Genomic DNA, 20,351 nt, shown 5'->3' with positions numbered 1-20,351 from the left:
TTCAGTTGGTACGCACATGATCTCGTTTCTATAAAAATGGACCACAATTCATTACCACATCTTGGGGCCTCATCATATTAAGCAACTCAAACCAGGGGGAAGCAGGGGCATCCATAGGGCAGTGTTGCCGCCTGGCTTCCCCCCACATATTCCCCGGCTTGTCTTATGAGAACACAGGAGCCTCCTATGTTCTCTTGGCTCCATCCTAGGACACTAACAGGAGGGGGCTAGGATGGAGTCCCATCGGAAGTAGCCCTGCATCATGTGATGGGCTCCGTCATGGCTCCATCCTGCAAGCGTCCTAGGATGGAGCCGGAAATCAATGTGATGAGGTCCAAAAAGAACATTTCTCAAGAATAATTACACAAATCCACATTTTTAAATGTCACAAATGAATGCTCGAATCTATTCTTAGGTTGCATTATTTATCAAAATAATACAGACTACTATGATCTGGAGCTTTCCCAATGTAGCACAGCAGCATCCCCAGAGACTTTTTTGGGTGTCTAGAATCAAGAGTGCATTGGAGCTGTCACTGCCGTCATAGTTTCGCTAGTCAAAGGCAACTCCCTGGAAGAACCTTGCTGGTGACATCACATCAGATGAGATCACAGCAGGGTGCTCTACTATGAAACCAGCAGAAGTGAAGTGCCAGCAAGGCTCTGCCAGGGAACTGCTTCTAGCTAGCGACATAGCACTGGATCTGTTGGATATGTTGACCCCGGGTCAAGCCAGATCCAGCCTCATCCAGCTGTTCACAACTCAAAAGTACCTGATCACTCTGGAGCTTTCTGGAAGCTCAAGAGTAAATTCAAGTTCCCCTTGTTCTGGATTAACGGTTGGAACCAGTACTTCTTTTGTGAAACCGCATGTACATCAGGTGGAGAGCCCACTTGATGTAGATGGGGCCCCAGCGTAAGCTGCTTTGTGGAGTTTAATTGTATCGAACTGCATTATATGGGTCTACCCAGTGGTTCTCAACCTGTGGGTCTCCAGATGTTTTAGCCTGCAACTCCCAGAATTCCCAGCCAAACATCTGGAAACCCAAAACATCTGGAAACCCACAGGTTGAGAACCACTGGTTTACACTGATCATATAATGCAGACTCAAACTGTGTTATATGACAGTGTAGCCACAGCCTAAATCCACACAAAGCATACTACCTTTAGCTGCTTGGTTTACTTAAAAAAAAAAAAAAACATCAGGAGAATGCTTTCTAGGCATCCCAAACCCCAAGAACCCTTGGTTTTACCATCCCAATGCTACATTTATAAAGATGACCTTATTTTTTTAAAAAACAATATTTTAAAGAAAATTAGTTAGTTTATTCAGCTAACATTTTAACGTGGATGGATACTTCCAAGCCTTTTTAGTGGCTGAAAGCAATGATCAAATTTAGTTTTCCCATCCAGCTTCCAAAGTCAGACGTTTTAACTATGTTGCTGAAATGACACAAACTCGCCTCTCTTGAAACATATGCTCCAATTTCAAAAACTTTAATAGGAGTTTTGTACCATGACACTTTTTAAAATATTTTGACCTTTTTATTAGTATGCCTCCAGGCATCACTAGCTAAGTAAACACAAGTCTATTCGTATACTCTTTATTCTTCTCATACTTGTAGTGAAAAAAGAAATGTAATATAACTAGGTCTGAAGTACTTCTTAAACAATGTAGTAAATCTAAAACAATGTAAAAATTAAGCTGGATAAATCATTCCCCTTAATAAGCAGCCTATATTTCTCTATGTTAAAAAAGTGGAGTTCAAATTTGTTCCTTTCTGATATCCTTACATGACATAGGTAAAGAGCTTTTCAGGAATTTTAAAGTTGATCTTAAAACAAATAAAAGGCGGAATCCATTCAGAGAGCTGGATTATGTGAAGAGAATGAGTCAGTGAATACCCAGAGAGAGAAAATACATTTGTAGGTTTGCGGGGAAGGAGATCACACGCGGAGGATTCTTCTACAAGCCTAACTTTGCAGACGATCAAAGCCAAGTGGGAGAGCAATTATTATTTTTTATCAGTTCACCTTCTAAACAGCATTTCAGGAGGTTTCCTTTCACACAGTGATATTTGTAATAAATGTTCTGCCTTTGTTTTAAAGTCAGCCCATAGAAAGATGACATCAGCTTCGCAAACAATAAAGTGCCTGTAATATTGTCTCCAGAGGGCTGTTACATTTACTTTGTAGCAGTAAAATTCAATTTTCAAAAAAACAGTGCATGAATGATGTTAGGTTATTAACCCTATCGCCACCATAAAACATCATCATTGTATGGCAAATGTAGGTCACTATCTAGAAGCCATAAGTTGCTTTTTGTTAAATAATCCATTTAAGCTGCTTTCCTTGCCTCCAGCTTGGGTTGTGTCTCTTCAATTTGGGGACGGGGAGGGAGAGAAATATTCCAGCATTTAATCATAAAGCTCTTAGTAAGCAAACACACTGGTATTTGCATTTTAAGGTGCTCTTCTTTTCTTACTCACAGATTTCTACACTTAGCCCTGAAGAACAAAGTCTCCTTGAGAGGAGTCACAGTTTTCAGTGCAAGGAAACAGGGTAAGATCAACTTTTTCTCCAGGGAATTCCTACATGACTTAGTGCGAGGGAAGCTTAGGAAATGCACCAGATGACAATGATCAAGACGTTTCGGGATTTATTAATTTCTAGCACACAGGTTGGAAGTAAATACTCACTTTCCTAATTATCCCAGAGTAAAGTTTGCATGATGAAAAAAGAAAGCTTTAGCAATGGCACAATCCAACTGTTAAAGTCCAGAGTATGCAGGGCACATGATTTTGCAGGAAAGAGGATTTGCATACCTGACAAAGCACCGAAAACATTCAGTGTACTTTTTTTTTAAAGAGTGTGATGCATCTGAATTATATTAGTGAGCAAAGGGTTAACTAGTTAAACTTCTACAACCCCCCACAGTAACTCTCGGAAAGCTGACAATAAGTAAAAGAGGTGCTGGTTATCCATTTTTAAAGGGATGGGATTGGGTCTCTCTCTCTTTTTAAGAATAAAAGGAAAGAGGATCAAACACCTCAAGGCAACAAAAGGTTGTGTCAGAGGGCCCTCGGTCCTTCAAGAAGAAATCTTCCAACCTTCCAGAGCAGTTACCCAGGCAGCACAGCTAAAAAAAAGGGTCTCTGACATGAAAAGAACAAAAAGCAAGGAACAGAGGTAGTTATTGTCATGCACATTTCTCCTTTTAATTTTTCTTCAAAAAATTCAGGTTCCTCTCATCTCCACAAAAACTTTTTTGCATAAGCTTTGGCAGCAGGGGGGGGGGGAAATAATAGTGTAGCTTCATTGAAAAGAATACTTCCTTTTTCTATGGCACACCTCCTCAGTTGAGAAGTACACACAGTGGACACCATACAAGAAACACCTGATGATGAACGAGAAGCCAAAGTTCACCAATATGTCATTTTTTTAAAAATCACTGGAAAAAACCCCCACAAAGTATAAAAGCACCTTCTCATTTTTAAGTGTATCCCAAGCACCCTGCATTTTCTTCCCCCTGCTTTTTTCCTTTTCTTTTAAGCTCAGTTGTCTGAGCACAAAGAATGTAAATTATTTGCATTTACAGTGTCAGGTCTTGGAGGTATCTTAACAGCATGGAAGAATTTTTCCACTTAAATGTAAATTATTAACAAGTTGGAGTTTTCATTTGTTTTATCTCCTGATGTGCAATCTAAATAAATAAATGGCACAGTTTACAAGATCCACCACCCACTTTCCCTGCACTCCGAGGAACATATTTTATAAACAAGCTGCTTTGGCTTATATAGAGGTGGCACATCAGATCTCTCTCATTTCGACATCGCTCATCTTTGTCTCTCCGTGGCCTGAGAGGTTTTCTCCCCCTCTCCCTCTTGCTCAAACAAATTTACCTCCAGTGCTCCATCACGTTTTGCTCGGTAATATCGCTAAATAAACATCACAGTGGTTTGTTCATGAAATATTCATCTCTCAAAATGTTCCCTCCTCCCCTCCCCTCCTGGGTTTACCTATGTTTACAAATATGTAAGCCTTGTTAATGTGCCTTGGCTGGGGAATCATGAGAAGTGACCCTCCTTGAGGCAGGAGCTCTGATGAAGAAGTGTATTATTTCAGCTGGGGAGAACAGCAAAGCTCTGAGATGATACTGATTGATTAAGACCAGATGGATCGCCACACATAGGTGTGACCAAAATAGAAGCATATTGCAAACATCCCAAGTATTGAGGTGGGGGGAAGGTTCCTGGGCCCGGCCCTACCTTATCTGCCTCCTGACAGGTTCTAGGATTTAAGAATGTTAATGGCCACGCTGACTCGTTTTCGCCTTGAGTTTAGTGGCACTAAGCGCAATGAATCAGGCACGAAGTTATGTTTCAAAAATAAATTGGAGTCCCCTCCTCAATCCGCACACAGTTCTTCATAGGGGGAAAAATGACAGCTGGTGTGTTGCTTGGGGTGTGGGTTGGGAAGCACACTTTTGTTTTGCCCTCAGAAAATACCAGTAAATCCACTTCTAAATTCGTAGGTATCCACTCCTTACACAGACACATTTTGAAAGGATGGGTTCTTAAAACTAAAAGCCCAAGCCCACATCCTCTACCCTAGAAATAAACTTCCTGAAACCACTGAAAAGAGTAAGTGCAGAATGAGTGACCTTTGGTTTAAGAAGAATGCTTCATTGGTACTGCTTCGGCTTTTATGTTTATTGGCCATAAATTGACCAACTCTCCCTCTCTCTGTCTGTAATGCTTTGGTCACTCTTCACAGAAAATAAAAGCTAATGGGCTGAATCCCACTCACCTTACTCAAAAGCATAGTGAATGGAACTGGGAAGGGATGGCGGTTCTCTATCTCTACCAGTTCATTGACAAATACACAAATCCCACAAGATTAGTCAGTGTAATTTCCAATGCTAGAGACAAAACATACATTTCCATTAAGTTCTTATTCATTTTCACCTTTAGTTTGGTGGCCTCAATTTTTTTTCACAAAAGAAATTATGATTTTTGATTGCATGAAAACATAAAACAGTCTCATGTTTTTGGTCACTCCTCCTTATTTTAATTTATGGCAGATATTGCATTACTTTGGGATGTTTGTTTATGGCAGTAGTTCTCAACCTGGGGTCCCCAGATGATTTTTGGCCTACAACTCCCAGAAATCCCAGCTAGTTTACCAGCTGTTAGGATTTCTGGAAGTTGAAAGCCAAAAACATCTGGGGACCCCGGGTTGAGAACCACTTATGTAGGGCCTCCACACATGCGGTGAGTAATGCGTAGCACTTCAAAACATGACTATTTTGGACTACAAATCTCAAAATCCATCTATCCAGCACAGACAGTAGGATTCTGGGAGTTCCAGAATGCAAAAAAGTAACTTGTCTAAACTCCAGGGTAGTGGCATTCCAAATTGCCATTCAAAACATATCACTTAAAAGGATAAAATTTAAAACATGGGCATTCACACATACACACAGAGTCACCAGCAACTGCACATTTATGAGTCTTGTAAAAACTCCAAAAGGCTGTTGGATATTAGCTAGTTACAAGCAGCCTTGGGAAAGCAGGAGTCGATCTTTGGAAGAAACAAGAGCCCCCAATTTATCTTTTCTCCCTAAAACTTATGTTCTTCACAGCAGGAAGCTTTCGTTCATGGTCTCTCTCACAGAGGCCTCAACCTATTACAGATATGCTATAAACATCCTCAGGTTTCACAGACAAAACATTTGTCCATAAAATCCTGAGTGGCATCTTCTGGAAGCAAAACACCCACCCCCTGAGACACTGTCTTCAGCAAAGGCTGCTTAGCTTCTTAATATATTTTGACAGCAAATGCACCTTTTATATATATATATAGAGAGAGAGAGAGGATAGAAACCTTTGAACTAAGAATGTTGTTTCACCACAAGTCCTACAAACTACTAATTACTAAGCTGAAGTCCTAATGAATTTTTTGGAATTAATCTGAGACTACCTGGAACTATCTATCTATCTATCTATCTATCTATCTATCTATCTATCTATCTATATATATATATATATATGTCATATGTGGACTGAAATCGAATCGCCTAATTTAACAGCTCAGGTAAACTTTGACTTATGCTGTATGCAACTTGATCTTATGTTTATTTACTTCATTGCAAGTCTCACTGAGTTTAATGGTGCTTACCCCCACATAAGCATGCTATAGGACTGCAGTCATACTGCTTAATCCCATGCATGTTTATTCTGAAGTCAATCTTTTATTCTCAAAGCAACTCCATGTAAATATGCTGTGCAGCCTTTTCTTTGCTTTTTTTGGTGAGCTGCATTTGTCCCAACTGAAGCATTTTAGTCTGAATAGTTAGCTGACATGGCTGGAGGGGGTTTTAAAGGTAGTGGCAGGCATTTATAACATTAAAAGGAATGTATTGTAAAATACAATTACAATAGAGCTGGCAAGTTTGCCAACAAGAACAAGTTTTTTAAAGTGTGAGAACTGTGTGACGTAATGATATGAAAATATTTGTCCAGTTTCCAGGCTGACTATGACTTTATTTTTCTTTATTTACAACCCTGGTGATCACCAATATAAAGCTTTCCTCTTTCTCTCTAGCCCAATTGAGGAACCAAATTTGTTAATTTAAACAGGAATCGTTATTGTCAGAAGAATTATTCGGCTCCAGACTTCTGTTCCACAAAACTGAATCTTGGTCCCTCATGGCACTTGAAGATTCATGCTGAAACTGAGAGAATTTCACTCAAAGAGGGAGGACAGAAGATGAGTTGTTGTTTTTTTAAGTGCACATAGCATGAAGCCTTATTACTGGTGTAGCATCAGAACCAAGTCGGGGCATTTAGTTTTGTGTAATGTTTGTACTTATTTATGTTTAGCATGTGTTTTCATAAGGACAATGTTTTTTTCATGTATCTGTTGAAATGCACAAGTGAGATAGTAACTAGGGATCATCTTATCTCTGCTTTGCCGTTTCAATATCAGTTTTAAAACAGTCCACATATTTTGTTGCCTCAATCACCTAACAGCACAGTTGTCAGTGCAGGCTAATTCTCTGTATAGACCAGAACTTGGAAATATTAATTTTGAACTACAAATCCCAAAACCCTAGCGTAGCCACTACACAGCATCTCTTGGCAGAGCTGACCTAAGAGATTTTGCTGCCTGAGGCAACAGAAATGACGCATCTCATTCCATATACAGAAGCTGATTGGACTTGGGACAAATAATGAGATAGTATTCCACACCACATCTGAAGCAGCAGGACAGTTTAGGAAGCCTAGGACAGATTGTGTGGCAGACACAGATCTATCCTAGGAAAAAAAGCCAACATCTGGACAATTCAGGAGGAACAGCTGCTGCCTGAAGCAAAAGACGAAATGCCCCCATCTCATTACCACATGGGACTAGGAATTAAATCTTACTTCTGCTCTGGCATCAGAACAGTAGCCTAACACTACACCTGAGGTTAAAAGTTTAGCTTATGAATTAAATAGAAGGCTGCAGGAGAGACCACTGCCCTCAGGATCTTCTGCCTCATGCCAGGGTTGGCCTTGGCCTTTGAATACTCTCCATGGGCAATCCTTTCCATGCTTATTCTTTCCCTATCTCTTGTTCTCTACATCTGGGGTCAAAGGCCCCAACAGACCTTTGCATAGGCCCACGCAAAAGATTTTTGGGAAACTCACTCACCCACCCCCCTGTATTAGTAATGTATATAAGTTGCCTTCAAGTCATCTGTTGACTTACGGTGACCCATGATTTCATAGAGCTTTCATAGGACCTTATCACACCTCATCCCCGGTGCCGTTTTGCCAGCAAGCATGGCGAAATGGCAGGCACGACAACACTTTTCTCATCACACAGGAGAAGCATCATCCAACCGGGCAGAAGTATGCTGGCTCCATTGGAGTCAGCACAACATGGGCACCTTCCCGTGTTGAAAAGGAAGTGTCCTAGGATGCTTCCATGCTGGTTGGGGGCGAGGACTCCACTGGAAATTGAGGGACATCATGTGATGGGCTGTGTTCCCATCTCTCCCTCAACTGGTAGGCAAGCATTCTAGGATGCTTAAATTGTGTGATGGCATCATTAAATAAGGAATACACAGAGATGGTTTTGTCAGTTTCTTCCTCTGAAATATAGCCTACAACAGACCCATGTCATAAACGATGACAGACTCATGAACAATCTGAAGAACTTTTGAAAGCCCTTCATGATGTTTCCTCTGAACTCAACTGTAATCCTTCCAGTAGCCAGTGGAAAATGGATTTACCCACCCACAATATATTTTGAGGACTAATGGATGTTCACTGAGAACAACTAGCTCTAAAAAATCCCTGAAAGGTGACTGTTGATCTTGGTAAAAGTTAGTGTTGCATTTTGATCTAAGTAGAAGAGCTCAATCCTTCAGTCTCTGGTGCTTTTACTTTGTTATCCACTTCCTTAATATTGAACAACAAGTTTGTGTTAAGACTCTCATAATGAAGAAAGAGGGCCAGGCCAATATCCAAGAGCGTGACAGCAGATTTCTGGCCAAACCAACTAGGGAGAGGTTTGTTCCTTTTAGATAAGGCATAAGAAGAGCCCAAAGGAATACAGGACAAAAGCATGGGTTTCACCATCTCATAAGCAAAAGAGCCTATGAAAAATATAAAGTTTGCATACATCCAATGCAGATCTTGTTTTTAAATGTATGGACCAATCTGTTTTGGTTTACTCTTGAACAGGGGGTGCTATAGAAGAGCCAACAGGTTAAGAACTTGTAGTGGAGTGCCTCTGTCCGGTACTGCAAAGGTGCAAGCTGTGGCCCTGTTTTCGTGCCTTTATTGTGAATTTCATGCTTGTTGCTAGTCTGTTTCCCTAAACCTCCCACACCCACCACTACCCTATGAGCATGCAGCAGGCAGGCAGCATAGCAGCTCCCACATGTCTTTGTCAACACAATGCAACTTTGTTTTCAGCCCTGTAAAGTTTTCCACAAAAGAACACAGACTGAAAAGCTTCACAGAGCTGAAGAGGATTCATAGGAGAATTTACTGTAAATACATTGCAATCTGCACTGGACCCACATTCCTGTCCAAAGTGTGTAGCCTTCTTCTTTTACAGACATTCCTTGTGAAATGCAAGCTGGGTAGCCCCTTTCAGAAAGTCCCAACTTCATGTCAAAGCTTTTGTTTCTGCGACTGTGATCCTATTTTATTTAGATGTGTTGTCAAGTCAGTTTGGAATTTCTCTCAGTTTGGAGCTGTATATTATTATTATTATTATTATTATTATTATTATTATTATTATTATTATTATTATTATTATATCCAGAAGCTCCTGGTGGCGCAGTGGATTAAACCCTTGTGCTAGCAGGACTGCTGACTTGAAGGTTGGGTTGCTGACCAGAAAGTTGCCGGTTCGAATCCAACCCGGGGAGAGTGCAGATGAGCTCCCTCTATCAGCTCCAGCTCCATGCGGGGACATGAGAGAAGCCTCCCACAAGGATGGTAAAAGCATCAAAAACCATCCGGGTGTCCCCTGGACAACATCCTTGCAGACGGCAAATTCTCTCACACCAGAAGTGACTTGCAGTTTCTCAAGTCACTTCTGACACAATTATTATTATTATTAATAATAATAATAATATGGTTTCATAGTCTATCGTCTACCTGGTGTTACTGGGTGGAGGTTTGGACCCGTGATTCCAATTCTGTCCAATAATTTAGGACTCAGTGGGTTATCATTAGATACCATAGTATGATCTAAAACAGTACAAGCTAAGCATCTCTTATCTGGAATTCTAAAATCTAAAACACTCCCAAACACAAAACCATCCACCCGTGTGACTGAGATCATAATACATTTGCTTTCTAATGGTTCAGTGTACACAAATTTTGTTCCATGCATAAAAATATTTAAAATATTATACTACTACCTTCAGGCTATGTATATAAGGTGATATGAAACATAAATGATTTTTTTTGTTGAGGCAAGATATTTCATGATATGCATATATGGATATCCAGGTGTTCCAAAATCTGGAAAAATCCAAAATCCAAAACACTTCTAATCCAAAACATTTCAGATAAGGGATGCTAAACCTGCATCAGTTCTTGTGATTACTCCTTAAGGTTATAGCAATACTAAGGAAAGTGCAATGATTCTGGCCTAATAATTACTTGATTGACATTGCAAGCTGCTTTGCATTGCAAACTGAGGACTGAGTATCTTCAGTATTTGAGTTCTTCTCTCAATGTATTGGCCTTATTTGAAACAAAGATATCAGTGTTTGTAATTAATATGCCATGCCCAAGGCACACACTAGAGTCTTTGTATTGTCAGAGACTTAAAACAAACAGCTCATCCTGTGTGCTTGGCAATAGGATATTTGAATTCTCATATATTTCATTTAGTAAGGACAAGGAAATTACGAAGAGCTAAGGTGGTACCAAGGAGAGAAAATTAGGAGGAGTAGGCATAGGAAAGACATCATGAGCTTGTTTCATGCACATGAATGAACCATTTAAAGAGACAGCTACTTGTATAGGGAAGGCTTGCACCACTCTGGAACTATCTATGAATGGTCCGGGATATCTTCTCCATAGGAAAAAAAATGGAAACTCTTCTTCACACATTACTTTCCCACCATTTCTAAGGAAAACTGTGACCAGGTGACTTTGATGCCTGCTGCGGGAGGAAGTTACTGTTAATGGCCAACCTCAAGGACCCTGCTCTCATCTCCTTCACTGTAGGTAAAGGTAAAAGTTTTCCCTTGAAATTAAGTCTAGTTGTGTCCGACTTTGTGGGTTGGTGCTCATCTCCATTTCTAAGTCGAAGAGCCGGCATTGTCCGTAAACGCCTCCAAGGTCATGTGGCCAGCATGACTACATGGAGTGCCGTTACCTTCCCACCAGAGTGGTACTTATTGATCTACTCACATTTGCATGTTTTCGAACTGCTAGGTTGACAGAAGCTGGGGCTAACAGCGGTAACTCACCCTGCTTCCCGGATCTGAACCGCCAACCTTTCGATCAGCAAGTTCGACAGCTCAGCAGTTTAACCCACTGCGTAATTGGGGGCTCCTTCTCCTTGACTGTAGTTGTTTATTTTAAAATCATACTTTGACTAGACAGCCCATACAATAAAGGATACCTTCAAGTAGTGGACTGACATCTGTAAAGTAGGGCATGTGGTCATCCTATTACAAAAATGTTGTTCTTCCAGCAACAAGAGTTCTAAGGAGATCTCATGTGACACATTTACGCTTCCTTTGCTCATGAAATGATTTCTTGCTTTATGTACAGGCATGCATTTTTGTGCCTGCATGTGTTTGGGTTAATGTGGTAGATCTATCACAGATTGGTCACTCCTCGATGGATTTCTTTCTGCTTTAAGGAAATACAGCTTCTTATTGTTACAGAGGAGATTGGAGGCATTTGCACATGCCAAACCCACAGTTTAAGCCAATGATAGCAGAACATTGTTCGAGAGTGACAGTTCATGTAACTTGATTTTAACCGTAAGCTAAACTGTTAAACCTGCCTTTTGTCCTAATGCACTCAGTCCTACCACGCATGTAAAATGTGACATCTCTCTCTTTTTCTGTCTCAACACAAAGATGTCATCCTTTTAAACAAAAATAGGTATTTCCCAAGAAAACGGTAGCACGGTTCCCGATAAAATATACAGCAGTGTGAGCTGAAAAGTGCATGCATGGCAAACCGCATTATTGGAATGTTTAAATATTAATTATTCTGCTGCGTAGTAAAGATGATCAAGTGGGAGTGTCAACTACTTTCCTAAAAGCTGCTAGGTTTGGTTTCATCTAAACTTCAGCTGTTAGGCAAAAACTGAAAGAGAGGCAAGCTTAGTCTGCTCCAGCATGTTAATTTTTATTGAGTTCTACACAATTGTTGTTGGTGTAGTTTTAAAACCCATAAACTAACATTAACTCTTTAGCTTCTGCCACTAAGGCATATTATGGTATAATATAAAATCCTTGTCTTTGTGGAAACTAACTTAACTTAGAAGGCCGGAGGGAAAAAGCATGAGGTCAACCAACACAGAACTACAAGGTGCAAAGAAAAATACTTAACTGTTGCAAGCTTGAATACGCTCTCTCTTTCCCACCTTTCTCAGCTTTCTTATATTCACAAGCACACATTTATCCATAACGCAAGGTGAAATATATGCACTTTCCTCCCCGTTCTCCACAGTTATTCCTGCTTCAAGCAGTCTTCAGCTGTTCTGCCAGTTCCATTGTGTGAAAAATATTGTTCAGGTGGTACCTTGTTCTGGTATATAAGAGAGGCTTGAGAGACAGATGGGGAGACAGATGCACAATGCTACATAAAAGTAGAAAGACTTACATTATCTTATTTGGGGAATCAAGGGGGGGGGGGACTTTAAGTAACTGAGTATGAGCAGCCAGGATATGGGCATTGGTGTGGGAAACAAGGAGTTAAGCCTTTCCAAAGGCACTCTCTTTTTTCAGGTTTTCTGAGCCCAGTCCATGAGTTTCAGAGCAAGCAGAATCACTTGGAGATTCTTCACAGAAAGACAAAGAAATGTGTGTGTGTGTGTGTGTGTGTGTGTGTGTTTGTGTGCTCGGAGACTCTTAGGCTTCCTCCTTCCGTCACTCATGGATGCCCTGCCAGGATTTCCCACCTGAGACAGATTGCGACGCATGTTTGAATCACTCATGCACAAGAAGCAATACACAAGTTCAGTGTAAAGCCACTTTAAAAGCTCATCGGGTGCATACTTTACTTGTACAAAATACCTTATTCATGATGGAGCAGTGAGGGCCTAGGTAATTACTTGAATCAAGGTGGCCTCCGAAGTGTTTAAATCTACAAGGACACTTAGAGCATGAATAATGCAAAATAATTTGCATCTAAATTTTTTAAGTGTTCTTTATTCAAAAACTAAAATGCAGTTCCGATTAAAGTTTGATGAGTGAAAGCTGAGCACTTCGTGCCCACTGTGAAATGTCTCCTATTTGTGGAAATTATTTCAGACAGAGGGAAAAGGGACAAAAGGGATGGAGAGGAGGGGTTAAAATATGAGGAATAAGGTAATTACGTGGCACTATCTTAAGGTATCCTTATTTTATTATATTGGTGACTCACAAGTTGAGCTCACAAACAGCTGGATGTCCGAACTGTTTCTCTTTTAAAAGCAGCCACAGTGAAAAAGTACCATCAACTCACCAGCCAAAAATAAAACAAAATATCTTTATTCTTTTAAAGACAGCAGTCCAAATAGGGTAGTTTGCTTAGTGATATTGCTCGAAACTGAGGCCCCATCTACACTGACAATATAATGCAGTTCAATCTGCATTATAATGGCAGTGCAGATGGGGCCTGAGTACCTGTGCAATTTTTAAATGTGCTTTTTTCTTTCTTTTATTATTATTATTATTATTATTATTATTATTATTATTATTATTATTATTATTATTGGAAAAATTCAGTTTAAGGTTAACAGACGTGTTTACAATGGGGTGATACTTTGATCTTTCTAATGTCATAACAGAAAGGAAGAAAAGGAAAGTGATCTCACTGACAGCAAAAACTAAATAGTATAGTAATGTTCTGCTTATTAATTTTTTGCATATAAATGCCTTAGCAGGAAGACAGGCTAATATTGCCCAATGCGAACTAGAAGGAGGACTGAGTGAAGAGGTGCCTCTCAGAAACACCTATTTCCACATTCTAGTATTATTAGCCTTTGCCTTCAGTGTTAAAAAATACAGTATTTTTGCCTACAACTCTGGCCTGTCCATTTTCTCTCACTTGAAGCAACTATGAAACAAGGCCTGATAAAGAAGAAAAGATTTGCCAGAAATTATGTGACGCTTCTTCTTTTGCTTTCACCACATCTCATGCAGCCATTGTTTCCGATATGAAGATGAAAATCCCCAGCTTATCCAATCTTTTCTCAATGAGTTTTTTTTTCAGTAAGCAAAGCTACAGCTGCCCCCACAGAAATTGGGTTTAGTTTTCCGGGGAATCCTTCAAATGACAAATAACTGCAGGTAGAACATAGTATAGCCTTACAACAGGTTTTATTCATAAAATATGACCCATTTCACTTTGGTCAAAATTTCCCAAGGAATATTTCTAAGGGAGAGCAATGCTGCTTCCTTTTGAAAACAAAGCCCTTCCAAGTTTATTAAAGGCTGCTCCAAAACTGTCTGCCCCCTTGATTGGACTTTTAGATGAGTGGGCTCGCCACGCTTTCTTAGTGAGCGTAGATGCTACGTTTTCTTGGATTTGGAACAATGTGAACATTTCTTTTTCAAAAAAGGGGGGAAAAACCTGGCTGAACAAAGATTTCCCCAGCAACAGACCCCCCGCTCAGCAGGTCACCTATCCTTGCGACAGTTTTTCTTTTCCCACGCTAACCCTAGGGCTCATTTGCATACGGTCTCTGTTGTGACAATTAGTTTCAGGTGAGCTGATTTCTATGAAGCTTGCCCAAGACGGTACACAAGCTCCGGGCCTCCCTGATCCTGGGCCTAATTGCGACTGACTGGCACCAGACACAATCGCCCTCTTGATTCAGCAAATTGTCCCACAAGTCGCTTGTGGCGACCCTGCAACTCACAAATCATATCATGTCAGAACAGCCCTAGTAAACAGCCAGGAAAGTGAAATTTGGGAGTGGGGCCGACAGAGAGAAAACTAGGGTTTGCGATAATACTGCAAACTTTTCCAATGGCCGCACTATTAATAAACACCGATCAAGGCTGATTTAGTTTTGTTTCACTGCCGTTGGGTTATTTTAGGTTACAGTAGTTAACTCTAGTATTAACTGGGATTTCTTTCTTACACAGGGGATGGGGATTGTGTGTGTAAACACCAGGTAAGGCAACTAGCTGTAAAATATCCCTCTGCGCCAGTTGTGAAAATAAGGAGCTTGCTCTTTTCGGCCGTTTGGATGCCAGAGTTCACATCAGTATGCGCATTGTCAGGTCACCTCATTGTTTCTGCAAAGCCACCAGAAAAATAAAGCAGTCAACGCCAATGAACATAAGCTCTGCACACAGCAGCCAAAGTAATACTAGACCTCTTCTCCTTCTCCTAATACTAGAAAAAGACAGCAAAGGGAGTTAGCCTCACCAGGGGCTTTTTCAAAGGGCAGGCTTCCAAAATACTGCTGCTTCCCTTCCCTATTTGCCTTAATGCTGCCGCGAATGTTCTCTTCTGTGCACACGGTTCCGCTTGGCGTTGCAGTCAATCCTCAAACTACGGGATGGCCTAGATATCACGGGCTAAATCCTGCTCCTTTTATCCACATGCAAAATCCACACTGAACCCGATGCAGGATTTGATTAAGAAGACCAAAGGGAGAAAACAAAAACGTCTCAACCAGTTAAAAGACAACAAAATTGCAGCTATAACCATCAGAATGGTCTCTCATTACCTTATGCCAAATACACTGTTTACATCAATGCCACTAAGGGGTGACACCAGCTTCCCCAGTTCTGAATTATGAAAGCAGAAAATAGCATAAGACACAACACACAATGCAAATCACCACATTGTGAAACGTTTACCATTTGGTTCTTTTATAATTAGTCTAAACTTTGTACATTCAGCATGTTGTTTCATAAACTAGCATAGACTTGGTTCTACATTATAAGTTATCTCTTTATAAATAGAATGGAAGTATGTGCACACACACACACACATACACACAGAATTAAGGATTATAGTATCTCTAAAATGCACTGAGTCTTTCTTTGTAACTACTCAGACCTCAGTTTTAAGAGATGTTGTTGAATTACTGCTTTTCATGTACAAAAGTATGTGTGTAGTTTTGGCAACCACATTTATTTGTAAAGTGACGGTTCAGATGGATTTGGACTATTAACCCTGGATTAACTGTGGTCAGCTGGAGAAATTCTGGTATTATGTGCCCTAAATAAACTATTGGAGCAGGGGTGGACAAAATGCAAAATCTATACAACTCCCTAAAGCTGTTTTCCGTGGCCCTTGATGCCTCCAGATTCCCCACAGTCCCCTTTTTCTGGTCAAAATTAAATTTCCTCTTCTGTAAGCCTCGGGGAGCAGCATCTGACCTTTTTAATAGTTTGCTAGCCCCTCTGCACTCTTTAACATATTTAAAATACCAATTTTTGTTCTGGCCATTTGGGGGGTTTGCTTCTTTGGTGTTTTTGGCCATCTATGCAGCCCCTGGCACGTCTCACAGACAGAAAATTGGCCCACTGCTATATTAGAGTTTGAAAATGTCAATAGAATTCTTTTTTTGGACATGACCCACTGGGAAAGTTTCCTACATGAACACCAGTGAAATGAAAAGCATTTGTGCAAGCACACTATTGTGCTCTAGCATACTTCCAACTGATAGCAATAAGGCTAGTACAAAGGTTTTCAATGAATATCACTCTAGAAAAACTTCCTTCGTATCTGACTGGCAGCCGATATCAAAATGCCAAGAATGCACTTTTCTGGATACATTCAAATTTGTGTTGAGGAAAGTAAACTACTGCTACAACAGCTTCCATGACCAGCCCTCTGTTAATTTGGTAACTTAATCTAATAACCTCATTATGAGTACACTGGCCTTCTGAAATGAAGACAGATTTTTTATTTTATTTTTAAAAAGGCACCTCTCTGCAGAAAGTGGCAGTCCTCTCTTTTAGCCTAGGGAAATTTCATCATCTTGGTGACATAAGGCCTAATGCTTCTTGCCCTTGTAGAAATCCATTGAATTAAATGGCACAACTCCTGATTTACATACCTCCGAGATACAAATGCACCATCTTTAATTTTATTACCCCATTTAACAGCAGTTACAAATGAAGGGGGAAACCAGTCTGTTAGCAGAAGGACTGTGCTAAGCAGTGGGCATTCAATGATCGCATTTTGCATAAGAGAAATACAGCTGCTGGTGGCGCAGCCAACCCAATCCATAATGCTTGCAACTTATCTTTCTGTACTGCAAAATGGCAACGAGAATTTGTATTAAAAGCAGAACTGGCTTCTCAGCATAGAAGAAGAACAAGCTACGTAAGGGAGCTATTTACTGTTTTGTAGCCTGAAGTACAGAATTTTCAGTTTGCAGAAACAGAATTTTCAGTTGCAAAAATGTTCAGTTTGCAAAAAAAAAAATTCTAGAGTCCATCCTGATTCTTTATCCTGTCCCACCTCTTGTATCCTCATTCCAAATCTCTCAGCTAGAGAATGAAGGGATAAGCCTCTTTCTAATATGGACATCTTTAGGCTGTGGGTGTAAACCTGGACTGATCACACTTCCCTTAAAGAACAAAATAGACAACTATACCTTCTTCATGTAAGCAACTATAGATGTTTTGGGGAAACTTTCTAAATTAACCTTTTCCATTCACATACTGTTGGGGCATTTAATCACACGGGTTTTCCACACTACTATAAAGCAGTACAGCCCAAAGATTTTACAGACTGAGTGTCCATTATCTGGAAATCTGCATGGATGGTTGAGATAGTGACAACTTTGCCTTCTGATGGTTTAATGAACACACACTTTTTCATGCACAAAATTATTTAAAATATTGTGTATAGTTACTTTCAAGCTATGTGTATAAGGTGCATATGAAACATACATGAATTTCATTATAATGTCTAAGATATGTCATTATAATGTCTAAGATATGTCATTATAATGTCTAAGATAATGATATATGTGAGGTGCTAGGATCTGCCACGGAGGCCCTCTCTCACTCACACCACCATCATAAGCGCGGTGGAGAGAGGGCTTTTTCAGTGGTGGTCCCCTGGCTTTGGAACTCCCTTCAACGGGAAATCAAACAAGCCCCAACAGTGTCCACATTTCGTAGGGACCTGAAAACTTGGTTGTTTCAGCTTGCTTTTGACACCTAGTCCCTAGTCACAAATGCCCAGTCCCTAGGTTCCACAGAATAGTCTACTCTCTTCATTTTATCCAATACCTAGCCATATCTATGCTGCTTGCACTACCCCATGCTCTGATATTACAAATATTTTCTTCTGGGAGTAAACCTTAGCATCTCAGTTGGTCTATTCTTCCATCCTCCCTTTCTCCTGCTCAGTTTCTCCTTATAAAACTGACCAAAACATTTTAAGTTACCAAGAAATCGTTAATTCTTCCGAATAACACTATGGAACACAATTTTTGTTCCTGGGTTTTGTCATTTCCTAATTGGCTCTATTATAAAAACATGGAAAAAAGTTTCTTAAAATGAAAAACATTGCTTTTGTGGGACATCCTGCAGCACATTTTGCTATAGTTTTTCAATGAATATCTCATAAGAGTCTCAACTAATTCAACATAGTTTGTGGCAGCCACAAAAAAAGAAGTTTCTTGAGTATAACAACTACTTTCAAAGTATGTACCAAACAAAGTGGAAATAACACTTTCAAACCAGGAACAGATTTTTTTTCCAAATTTTGTTACATAGTGTAATGCTTACTTTTACATTCTTTCCACTCTTTCCTTTAGTGGAGTTGGATGTCAATGGTTGGACCATATGCTAGCTCTCTGTATATTTCCTACCAACACATGGTTCAATATCACCCACTGAAAGGATCTTATTTTTCATGTCAGCTATGGGGAAGTGATGGTCTTCCTGATGTTGTTTGCAGCCCAATCCCCATTGTCCTTGGCCAGGTTAAGCTCAGAGACCATTGGGAAATGGTAGCCATGCATTTTTCACTTCTGCTTTAGACAACTGACTGTGTGTATACATCCCCACTGTTTTGCAAACTGCCAACTAAAACTGAGGCTGGGACTCCATCTACCCTGCCATATAATCCAGTTTCTGAATCCAGATTATCTGATTTGAATTAGATTATATGAGCCTACACTGCCATATAATCCAGTTCAAAGCAGATAATTTGGATTCAGAAACTGGATTATATGGCAGTGGAGATGGGCCTGAATCAAATCTAGGTAACTACCTGCAAAAATGTAACACTGCAACTTGAGCTATTACCCTTGACTTGCCATCTGTGATCTTTGCCCATTTCTTGCCTTCCATGCCTTTGTTTTTTCCCCCTTCCAAACCCACGAAATAAATAGGATTCAAAATCTGGAAAGGAAACAGGGGGTGTGCTAATGACTCAGTGGGTGGCACTCTCCCCTCTGAGTCAATCCTATTTCAGAAGTATCTACCGTATATAGTGTTTGAAGGGTGCTGAACAGTTGCAGGTGCTATCTTTTCCAGGCACCATATAATTAAGCCCTTTTGGGTTACTATAGATATCTTAGTATCTTTGCAGTAATACAAGGCTAAACTCAAACTGGCATAATCATCTGGTTTCCGGGTGACTCAAAGGACTACCATATTATTCACTTCCAAGCCATAACATCTTGCATAGGGCAGCTGAAACCCACTGCCATGATTTCTAGATGGTCAGTTCAAGAGTGAGCAATCCGATACCAGAATCTCACTTTAAATAATCTACTAGATGCATCTTTAAAATAAATGTAATTTTTTTTTCTTTGTTAGGATGAGCATTGTGTGACATGGCCCTGTCGGTTTTTTCTACCATCCAGGGAAAACATTTAGATGCTGTAGACCTTCTCGGCAATATGCCATACAGATATGCAGTGTCACTTGATTTTAACTTAAGGGAGATCAGCAAATCACTTTGGAGAGTTCTGACGTTCTTAAAGAATTCATTGAGAGACAGACTGCCAAAGTTAGTCAGCCTTGTGCCTAACTCAGATAAAGAACTCATTTTTTCCTGAACAGGTTTCATTCGAACCTGGTGTCCTCCAGATAGACTTGATATAAGTCCCACCACCCTTTGCTGGATGAAAATGAATGGAGCTAGAGTCCAAGACATGCAGAGAGTGTGGTCCAGTCAAAAACACAGGATATGCTGCAATCACATCCCTTGTTAAAGCTACACTGCCTACGCATTATGCCAAACTTGTCATATTTTGAGATGAATTCTGGCTAATTGGACAATCGTCTCTGAAAAAGCGTAATTGAAAATGTGCAGTGAGTAAAGTTAATAGTAAATGCAAGCTTGTTTTGCAATAGTTTGAGTTGTCACAGGGGTTTGGGGCATGTTTTCTGGTCTATTTTATTTTAGGGTTTTGCACCTACCGCTATGAACACAAGGACATCTCATTCTTCCTTCTCTATGCATCCTATGCTCAGGTATAAGCCACTAAAGATAGAAAAAAAGGAGGACTGACTAGCAGCAAGTTAAATGCAATAATTATGAGACAGGAAGATCCAAACGTATTAAAGCTAAAGGAGCATTTCTTAAAATGTCTCTCATAAATAATACTTTCAGAGTTAAGCTTCATCTTGGAATAAAGTAATTAAGGCAAGATGGATTTGAAGTTTGCAGCCTTGA

The 20,351-nt window shown here is 40.1% G+C and overlaps 1 protein-coding gene across 7 annotated transcripts in view; it reads right to left on the bottom strand.

Moving 5' to 3' along the window:
- zeb2 (zinc finger E-box binding homeobox 2) overlaps window positions 1-20,351 on the bottom strand; it is a 186,433-nt gene that overhangs the window by 119,500 nt on the left and 46,582 nt on the right. The gene's annotated exons all lie outside the window — the stretch shown is intronic.

The sequence above is a fragment of the Anolis carolinensis genome, chromosome 1 (assembly GCF_035594765.1).
Source record: "Anolis carolinensis isolate JA03-04 chromosome 1, rAnoCar3.1.pri, whole genome shotgun sequence".
Lineage (NCBI taxonomy): Eukaryota > Metazoa > Chordata > Lepidosauria > Squamata > Dactyloidae > Anolis > Anolis carolinensis.
This window is presented reverse-complemented; position numbering and strand designations above follow the sequence as displayed.